Raw genomic sequence first — 10,265 nt, 5'->3', positions numbered from 1 at the left:
TGCGATGTGAAGGTAAACACAGGTGAAGAAAAAATTATCTTTGCAGCCAACTTTTACTTTAGCAATAAATTTTAATTTACTATGTACACATTCCAGAGATGCTAAACTATACGTAGCTTTAGTATCAAATATTACGCGACAGCGTATACAGCTCGTTCGGTCGAATAGCCGTCGGCGTCGTAGTAGTAGTAGTGGTCTGCACCGCGCGTCGGAAATGTTCGGGGGCTGCGTAAAAAATCGGAGGGCACGATCCCTCGAAGAATTTTTTTTAAAACCCGGGCTATAGGCCGGGAATCGCCTTAGGCGCTCGAGCCGCTCCCATTCCGCCACGATGGCTCGGCGTTTGAGCATGAATAAAGGCTCGTCTAGTGAATGCACGTGTTTCTTATAAACGTATCTTCGAGATCTGTACCGAGGCGCGCATGAGTAATTCTGGCATGAAAATTACAGACGTCGGAATAAAGCGAGTACCATGCGTTCCCGGTAAATTTCTTCCCTGCTTGGCGTGCAGTCGTAGTGTCATCGTGTGGTACCCACTAAAACCCCCTTTCGCCATGCATGGCGCTGGCCCGGCAGATGGCGCGCGCGTAGACGGCCTTTCTGCGTCGTAGTAGTGTCGTTCGTTTCTCAACAGGTGTGATGGAACCGCAGCCGTCCTCGAGCGCTAGTGTGGAGCAGCGTCTGTGTTGTTTTCAGAGGTCTCCTAGAGACTCCGAGCGATTTGTCCAACTTCCAAGCCGATGGCGTTCCGTGGGCTCCCTGGCAGGGCCGGATTAAGAAAAATGGGGGCCCAGGGCTAGTGCGCATCCAGGCCCCCTTTCCCTATACTGATCCCCCCCTGTCGCCTGCTACGCTACTGGAAACATGCCATGTTTCATTTTAATTCCATCAAATTAAAGAGAACGAAGTGCGATCAACGGGATTATTATTATTGTTATTATTATTATTATTATAAGGAAAACAACAAAACGCTTGAAACGCGTGCTGTTGTAAACACCAACACTTATGTTCACTTTGTGATCAATCTACATTCTGTTTTCAGCAAAAGCTAGGCTTTAAGGAAAATTTTAGTGCACTAAAGACGAACAAGAACGTAGAAAAAACAACACAGCTCAGATGTCGATCTTTCTGAAGCTAGGCTTTGTTTGCATCACTAAGTTTAATCGCGTGAGGAGATGCATGGTTGTTTCCAAAACATTCTTTATTAAAATTCAAGCGTCAGACGGCAGTAATCGTTATACACTTTACTCTATAAATAGGTTATAGATATATGCAATACTTAAGGCAATACAAACGCCATAAAAATGCACTAGAATACAGATGAAAATTACCATCTGTAATTACAAAACATTATTTGAAAATATTTTCGCTAAAGGTAAGACAAACAAGGACGACACCAAATAAACGTGGCACTATCAAAAACAACAAAAATACAGTTCTTTATAAGCACGCTAAATATTACAAGAAGAACAAACAAGAAACGAACAACGAAGATTTGCATATTCTGAATTACACTGTTCAGCGTTTTATTGGCAACGTGGAGGCTGGGAGGCGACACAACGAACTTATTTCAACTATTCATGTATAGCGCGAACAGTCCTCTTTTAAAATGGCATCTTTCGCGCCTTTGCTTTGGAGAAATCAGATATAGTCTGTTCGAAGGATAGATCGCGGAGGAGGTCACTGTCAATAGACATGATAGCAAGCGAGTTCTTCTTGTCTTCAAGGAGGCTCGAACGAAGGCGATTTTTTATCAGCGAAGCGGCAACTTGAAAAACGATCGTTAGGTCTCACAGTTTGCCACAGGTATGCTTAAGTACATTCGCAAAGCAATAGAAAGGTTCGGAAACACACCAATAAGCTTTAATCAAGGGTTCGACAGAATCCTGTCTGGCGAGGGGGAAGCATATTGGAAGCACAAGAAACATACACTCGCCAAAGAAAAATATTTAGCACATGACGTTTCGAGACCCGTACGGGTCCCTTGTTCACAATGAGGATGGGCGGAATGGGCCGCTACTTATAAGCGGCCTTGACTGCACAGTGAGTGGGCGTAGATATCGGGGAGATTCCCTCTCGTCCTGCTGATAACATTCTTGGTCGTCTGTATGTAAAATGATTCGAGAAGTAATCGTGAAGATAAAGGTTTCTTCGTGTCCAAGATTGTGGTGTTCTCCCAGTCAATGGAGTGCTGCATCATTTGGGCATGCTCTGCAAGTGCGTTGGAGGAAGTGCGACCTTTCTTGACGTCATTCTTGTGTTCCCTTATTCTTCTTTTAAAATCGCCTGACTCGCCAATGTATGATGCATTGCAATCCTTGCAGGGGATCTTGTATACAACGCCGGGGTAACATGTGCGCTCTAGGCAGTCCTTCACGTGACACAGCTGCTGTTTCAGCTTGCTGGACGGTACGTGCGCAATTCGAACGCCGTATTTGGCAAATATTCGCGCCAGAGCCTCACTTGTACCCCGGGAATACGGGACAGTCGCGCGTTTCTGTTGCCCAACAAACTGTGGCTGAGCAGGTTCCTTACAGCGGCGTTCTTGATTGTTTAGCATCTTGTCGACCTTGAAAATAATGGCTACCTCCGTCAGAAAGATTAACAGAAGGCGTGCTAACACAGTCCGCTCCCCTTTTCCTAATCAACCGGGCTTCGATTATTTCACGTGTGCAGTGGTCTATACTTCTCGCCTCTACTGTGCATGCGCCGAACATGGGCTCGCATGTTTTTCTAGGACAGTGATGACAATGTTCAGGCAGGTTACCGTCCCTTGGGTTTTCCACGTTCCGTTTGTGTTCAGCAAACCTTTCATTAAGGCATCTGCCGGTTTGCCCTATGTATACCCGACCACAGGTTAAAGGGATACTGTATACCACCCCTAGCGAGCACTCCACAAACTTATTCCTATGCTTCACTTTACATCCCCCTGACTGTCTTGGAAAAGGGTCCGTCAACTTCACATCAACCTTTTTGGAAACCCCCTTCAGCCTATGGGATATGCCGTGCATATAAGGAATCACCATCGTCTTTTTCTTTTCGGCAGATGGTTCGCAACGGCTCTTTTTACGCTTCTTCAACAAGGCTTCCGCCACGGAAACGAGCACTTCTTTGGGATACCCGGCGGCAGAAAGCCTACCGGCTTGCTCGCTCAGCCTGAGGGGTAACATGAGTGGACATGATTTCTTCATGGCATTGATGAAGCACATGCTCACAATAGCCCGTTTTACAAGCTTCGAGTGGGAGGACGAATAAGACAGGAGTGGTTTGTTGGCCCTAGGGTGGTAATACCAGCTTACATGGGTTTGTCCGAAAATTAACATTAAATCTAAAAATTGCTATTTGTTATCAGCAGGTAGTTCATGTGTCAAATCAAGTGGGTTAAAACAGTGCTTCTAAAAAGGATGTAAGGTCCTGTTCAATGCAAGCTATGTTGTTGTCCAACAAAATTAAAAGTCATCAACAAATCTAAAAACCTTTAAAACCTTGAAATCTTGTAGATGGGAGGCTACCGTCCTGTCTCGGTGAGCTAAAAACAAATCGCTAAGAACCGGCGCTATGCAGGACCCTATGCAGACACCACGTTTCTGTAAATACACACCTTGATTCCATTCTGCGTAGGCTGAGTTTAGGTAAAAATGTAAATGTTCCATGAACCCCGCCACAGATACACCAGCAGCATTCTGAAACGCGACAGACCCAAAACAATCGATGCTATCTTCCACATAAGCAAGCAACTGGTCATGAGGGAGCGAATAGTACAGATCTTTTAAGTCTACAGAAATGGCGCTCATGCGTTTGTCGGAATTATCTGCTAAAAATTTTACAACGCTTTTTGAGTTCTTTACCACAAACGGATCAACGATATCCAAGAGATTTAATTTTTCTTTCAGAAAACCGGCGACAGCCTTCTGCCAGGAATCATATTCAGAAACGATTACCCTTAGAGGGCATCCCACTTTGTGAGATTTTTCGGAAAACAACACCTGCAAAGAGTTCTTTTCACTTTTATCTGCATGCCTAGCTAGAAGATCAAGGTTAAGGCTATTGCACAGTTTTTTTTTATTTTGTTTTCACCTTAGATAATACAACAATACAACATTCCGCTGCTTGTTGAACAGAGACGTGATAGCATCCCTTGCCTTGCTGGTAAACTGACCTTCTGGTAAAATTACAAATCCCCCCTCTTTGTCTGCGGGAATAACACAAAGAGAATTTTCCCGCAAATATTCTGTCACCTTACGTATTGGCAGTTTTGACACGAAGGGCCTATTGTGCCGCAACACATCCACACCCTCGGAAATGCAGGCGTCCCTTTCACCCACCGCTGCACGACCGGACACTCGCCGCACAAAAGACAGGAGTTGTGGTGCATCCTTCTTCGTTTCAAAAGCACACTTCGGGCCTAGACGCAGAACCCTTTGCACGTCGTTGGGAAGAACATCTCCGTTGAATGTCCGTATCTCTCGCCGATCTCCTCCTGGCGATCTCCTCCTTCTTCGAGTTAGGCTGCGTGCTTTGTTGGCAACTGCCCAAGCTGGCAGAGCGTTGGGGGAGTATCTCGCCTTGGCTGATCGGACAACGGAATTCTTATGGCAAGCCACGTTGGTCAAGCTGAGAGCCAACCTTCCTCGGAAGCCAGGAGGAGATCGGCGAGAGATACGGACATTCAACGGAGATGTTCTTCCGAACGTCGTGCAAAGGGTTCTGCGTCTAGGCCCGAAGTATGCTTTTGAAACGAAGAAGGATGCACCACAACTCCTGTCTTTTGTGCGGCGAGTGTCCGGTCGTGCAGCGGTGGGTGATAGAAACGCCTGCATTTCTGAGGGTGTAGATGTGTTGCGGCACAATAGACCCTTCGTGTCAAAACTGCCAATACGTTAGGTGACAGAATATTTGCGGGAAAATTCTCTTTGTGTCATTCCCGCAGACAAAGAGGGCGGATTTGTAATTTTACCAGAAGGTCAGTTTACCAGCAAGGCAAGGGATGCTATCATGTCTCTGTTCAACAAGCAGCGGAATGTTGTATTATCTAAGGTGAAAACAAAAGCAAAAAAGCTGTGCAATAGCCCAAAACTTGATCTTCTAGCTAGGCATGTAGATAAAAGAGAAAAGAACTCTTTGCAGGTGCTGTTTTCCGAAAAATCTCACAAAGTGGGATGCCCTCTAAGGGTAATCGTTTCTGAATGTGATTCCTGGCAGAAGGCTGTCGCCGGTTTTTTGAAAGAAAAATTAAATCTCTTGGATATCATTGATCCGTTTGTGGTAAAGAACTCAGAAAGCGTTGTAAAATTTTTAGCAGATAATTCCGACAAACGCATGAGCGCCATATCTGTAGACTTAAAAGATCTGTACTATTCGCTCCCTCATGACCAGTTGCTTGCTTGTGTGGAAGATAGCATCGATTGTTTTGGGTCTGTCGCGTTTCAGAATGCTACTGGTGTATCTGTGGCGGGGTTCATGGAACTTTTACATTTTTACCTAAACTCAACCTACGCAGAATGGAATCAAGGTGTGTATTTACAGAAACGTGGTGTCTGCATAGGGTCCTGCATAGCACCGGTTCTTAGCGATTTGTTTTTAGCTCACCGAGACAGGACGGTAGCCTCCCATCTACAATATTTCAAGGTTTTAAAGCTTTTTAGATTTGTTGATGATTTTTTAAATTTTGTTGGACAACAGCATAGCTTGCATTGAGCAGGACCTTACATCCTTTTTAGAACTTTTTAAGCACTGTTTTAACCCACTTGATTTGACACATGAACTACCTGCTGATAACAAATAGCAATTTTTAGATTTAATGTTAATTTTCGGAGAAACCCATGTAAGCTGGTATTACCACCCTAGGGCCAACAAACCACTCCTGTCTTATTCGTCCTCCCACTCGAAGCTTGTAAAACGGGCTATTGTGAGCATGTGCTTCATCAATGCCATGAAGAAATCATGTCCACTCATGTTACCCCTCATCCTGAGCGAGCAAGCCGGTAGGCTTTCTGCCGCCGGGTATCCCAAAGAAGTGCTCGTTTCCGTGGCGGAAGCCTTGTTGAAGAAGCGTAAAAAGAGCCGTTGCGAACCATCTGCCGAAAAAAGACGGTGGTGATTCCTTATATGCACGGCATATCCCATAGGCTGAAGGGGGTTTCCAAAAAGGTTGATGTGAAGTTGACATTCTCGACCCCAGACAAGCTGTCAAAATTGTGTAAGTTGACGGACCCTTTTCCAAGACAGTCAGGGGGATGTAAAGTGAAGCATAGGAATAAGTTTGTGGAGTGCTCGCTAGGGGTGGTATTCAGTATCCCTTTAGCCTGTGGTCGGGTATACATAGGACAAACCGGCAGATGCCTTAATGAAAGGCTTGCTGAACACAGGCGGAACGTGGAAAACCCAAGGGACGGTAACCTGCCTGAACATTGTCATCACTGTCCTAGCAAAACATGCGAGCCCATGTTCGGCGCATGCACAGTAGAGGCGAGAAGTATAGACCACTGCACACGTGAAATAATCGAAGCCCGGTTGATTAGGGAAAGGGGAGCGGACTGTGTTAGCACGCCTTCTGTTAATCTTTCAGACAAGGAAATCGCTTTCCTAGACTGCAGTGGTGGGCGCATGCGTAGAGTGTGATCTTTTGTATCCTTTGTGTATTTCCATGCTTGCTTCGCTATATATATGCCTCTGTATTTCAATAAACGCCAGTTGAAAGTTAGCGCTGTCCCGTCTTCCTCTCACGTCCTCGTTGTTTTGCGCTAAAGGCTTTGCCATTATGAGGTTGAAGAGCGTTGGCGAGGTGACGAAGCCCTGCGGGGTGCCGGTGCTTCCCCGCGTTTGCTCTTCTAACTGGATATCCCCTGCCACTAAAAAAGCTCGCCTGTCTGTCAAAAAAACTTTAACGTAGTTGTACGAGCGTACACCTAGGTTTTGCCGCGATATCTGGTGTAAGATCGCCGAGTGCGCGATTCTATCGAACGCGCTTTCAAGGTCGAGGGCGAGAATTGCTCTGGTGCCTCTCGTCTTGCCGTCAAGCACCTGGTGCTTCAGTTGTAACATTGCGTCTTGCGTGGATAATTGGGGGCGGAATCCTGTTATGGATGGTGGGTATGCCCCTTTCTGCTCTAAGTGGGCTTGCCAGCGATTAAGCAGCGCGTGCTCCATGGTCTTGCCGACGCACGACGTTAGGGATAAGGGGCGAAGGTTGTCGAGGCTCGGCGGTTTTCCGGGTTTTGGGATTAGTATCATTCTCGCAGTTTTCCACTGTTGCGGGAGGCTGCCGCGCTGCCAGCACTCATTGATGAATGCCGTTAACTGTTCCACGGATCGGTCGTCGTCGTCGAGATTCTTTAGGGCGCGATTCGACACCCCGTCGGGGCCCGGCGCCGATCTGCTGTGGAGGTTGTGCAGCGCCGTCCTGATCTCTTCTGCGTTAAAGTCCTTATCCAATTCTGCGTTCGGATCCCCCTCATATGGGCCGTGTTGTGCGGTCAAGTGTGCGGCAAGTACTTCGCTCGTAACCGGACGGTCACTGCATCTTCACTGTGCTTTTCGAGCTCCTTGTGTAATAGACGTGCGAGGCAGTTCCTCTGGTGGGACTTTGTATTCGTTTCGTCCAGCAGATGCCAGAGCAGGTTCCACGATTTACCGTTGTGTAGTTGGCCGTCGACTGCATTGCATAACTCATCCCATTGCTGGCGGTTGAGCGTTCGGCAGTGCTACTCGATGTTGCGGTTGATCTCCGCTATTTTCTTTCTGAGTCTCCGATTGAGTCTCTGTCCCTTCCACCTGGCCAGGACAGAGTTCTTCGCCTCGATGAGATGCGCCAGGCGGCTGTCCATCTTGTTAGTTTCAACCTCGGTTTCGACGGTCTTGGTTGACGCTTTGGCGTCTGCAACCAGCGAGCGGGTCCAGGCTTCGATGTCCGTGATCGTACCTCCTGAAGACTCTTGTTAGTCTCGTCTATTTCTGAAATCTTCCCAATCGGTCCATTTGAAATTTCGCCTACTGCCATGCCCCTAGCCCGGGTCTGTACGTGTTTTTCGACGATCATGTGGTCACTCCCCAGGACGGTCGACGTGTTTTTCCACGTGGTAGCCGTCGTCCCGGCATTTCGGACGAACATCAGGTCCGGGGTCGTGTCTCTGGTAGTGGAATTACCGATTCTCGTCGGGTGCGCCGGATCCGTAAGTAACGTGAAGTCGAGTTCCTGCGCATCTTGCCCGAGTTGTCTTCCCTTGATCGTGCTGTAGCCGTAACCCCATGCCGCGTCTGTCGCGTTGAAATCTCCCCCTGCAATCAGCGTCCGGGACACAATCTTGAGCGACTTCTGAAACAGCGCTCGGAAGCGTTGGCGGCGTTTCGAACCCGACCGCGGCGGCTGCGTTTTTATGGAGGCAAAACGCTAAGGCGCCCGTGTGCTGTGCGATGTCAGTGCACGTTAAAGATCCCCAGGTGGTCGAAATTATTCCGGAGCCCTCCACTACGGCACCTCCTCTTCCTTTCTTCTTTCACTCTCTCCTTTACCCTTCCCTTACGGCGCGGTTCAGGTGTCCAACGATATATGAGACAGATACTGCGCCATTTCCTTTCCCCAAAAACCAATTATTATTATTATTATTATTATTATTATTATTATTATTATTATTATTATTATTATTATTATTATTATTATTATTATTATTATTATTATTATTATTATTATTATTATTATTTCGACGGGCTGCTGTATACGTTCAGTATGAATATACTTTGTTTCCTCTGCTTGGTGGGTATCAGTTCGATGAGAACGTGTTCCATCTGGACACCGCTTAGTTCGTGGTCAACGAATGTGAGACGCTTCATAACGAGCGTGCATACACCCCTCCCCTCGATTTTGCTGCCTTGCGTTTTGTAGCCTGTTAAGGTAGCCGCGTTTGTGAGCGTTTCTTGGAGTATTATTACGTCCGGTTTGCGTGTTGCGTGCCTGATGTGTTGCTGTAGGACGTCCTTTTTGCCGGCGAAGCCACCGGCAGTTCTACTGCCATATTACTATCCCTTGGTTATCGTTGTCCATGTTGATGCTGATGCAAGTTACCCAGCTGCCCTTGATGGTGGCTCGGTCCCGCTTCGCTGCTCGACGGTGCATGTCCGTGTTGCGTGAATACGGAGTGATTCAGTATTATCTGCATGTTTCCTTCAAGGTTAGTGGTCCTGTTTGCGAGGCCGAGGAATGTAGCGTGTAGGGTCTCGGTGGTACTTTGCATGGTGCATAGCATTTTCTTGATGTCTGTAATTTCCACTCGCACCTGGCTCTCGAAACCGCCCTCGTGGTGTTGTATCACCCGTTTCTTCGGGGCGGGCGCGTCCGCGTCAGGAACGCTCGCCGGTACCTGCTGTTGTGCGTTCTGTTTGTTTTGTTCCATCCCGGCGCGCTCGCGTGTGAGTTCTCGCATCTCTTGCATTAGCTTTTGGACTTGTTCGCGCAATACCGCGTTCTCTTTTCGCATTTCTGCGTTCTATTTCCTTAGCGCCTCTAAAATGTCATTATCGGCTTTTTGATTCTGCTAGGGGACTGCAGGTGCGGTTACAACCCCCTCCCCCGGACAGTGTCCGCCCAGCTCACCTTGTCTCCGGGAGTTGGCGTCCTGGATCTCGATCTTGTCCGAGCGCGGTTGTGCCTTTGACGACTGCGGGACCGGGACCGGCCACGCGATCGCGACGTGGATCTGGGTTTGTGCGGCTGGGTGGGCGGGAAGTCATGCTGTGTCAGTTGGGCATGTGCGTTTTAGCGCTCCCATCGTCGCCTGTGAATTACATACGGAGTCTTGTACCTTGCTTTGCAGGCTTTGTCGGCCGTCATGTGAGCGCCGCCGCATAGGTTACACTTGGGCGAGCATTGGTGCCCCTGGTCTGTGTTGCGGCCTCCGCAACACCTGCAAATGCGGTTGGCGGGATTTGGGCAAACGTCCATGCGGTGGCCGAGGCGTCCGCACTTGTAACAGATGTCAATTTGCTTGCGATACAACGTGCAACGAACGAGTGTTACGCCGTACCTGACGAGGTTGGGCACTTTGATTCCGTCGAAGGCAATTACAACCGTGGTCGTAGTGTCTATGCGTTTGGCCGCCAGCGCCAGTGGGTTTCTCGGGCTTACGGTGTTCTCGTCCAGTGCTCGGGGTACGTGCTCAATGGGGATGCCACGAATCACTCCCTTGGTTGTATTATCGGGTGCCGTTTCGTACGCGTTGACTTCCTGCGGTTTCCCTTGGATGTGAATTTGCCGCAGTTTGGCATAGCGG

At 48.1% G+C, this 10,265-nt stretch overlaps 1 protein-coding gene across 1 annotated transcript in view; it reads right to left on the bottom strand.

The window, feature by feature from the left end:
• The window catches only part of LOC144105008 (multidrug resistance-associated protein 1-like), a 156,264-nt gene that overhangs the window by 102,021 nt on the left and 43,978 nt on the right, over positions 1-10,265 (bottom strand). The window lies entirely within an intron of this gene.

Source organism: Amblyomma americanum, chromosome 9, assembly GCF_052857255.1.
Source record: "Amblyomma americanum isolate KBUSLIRL-KWMA chromosome 9, ASM5285725v1, whole genome shotgun sequence".
NCBI lineage: Eukaryota > Metazoa > Arthropoda > Arachnida > Ixodida > Ixodidae > Amblyomma > Amblyomma americanum.
This window is presented reverse-complemented; position numbering and strand designations above follow the sequence as displayed.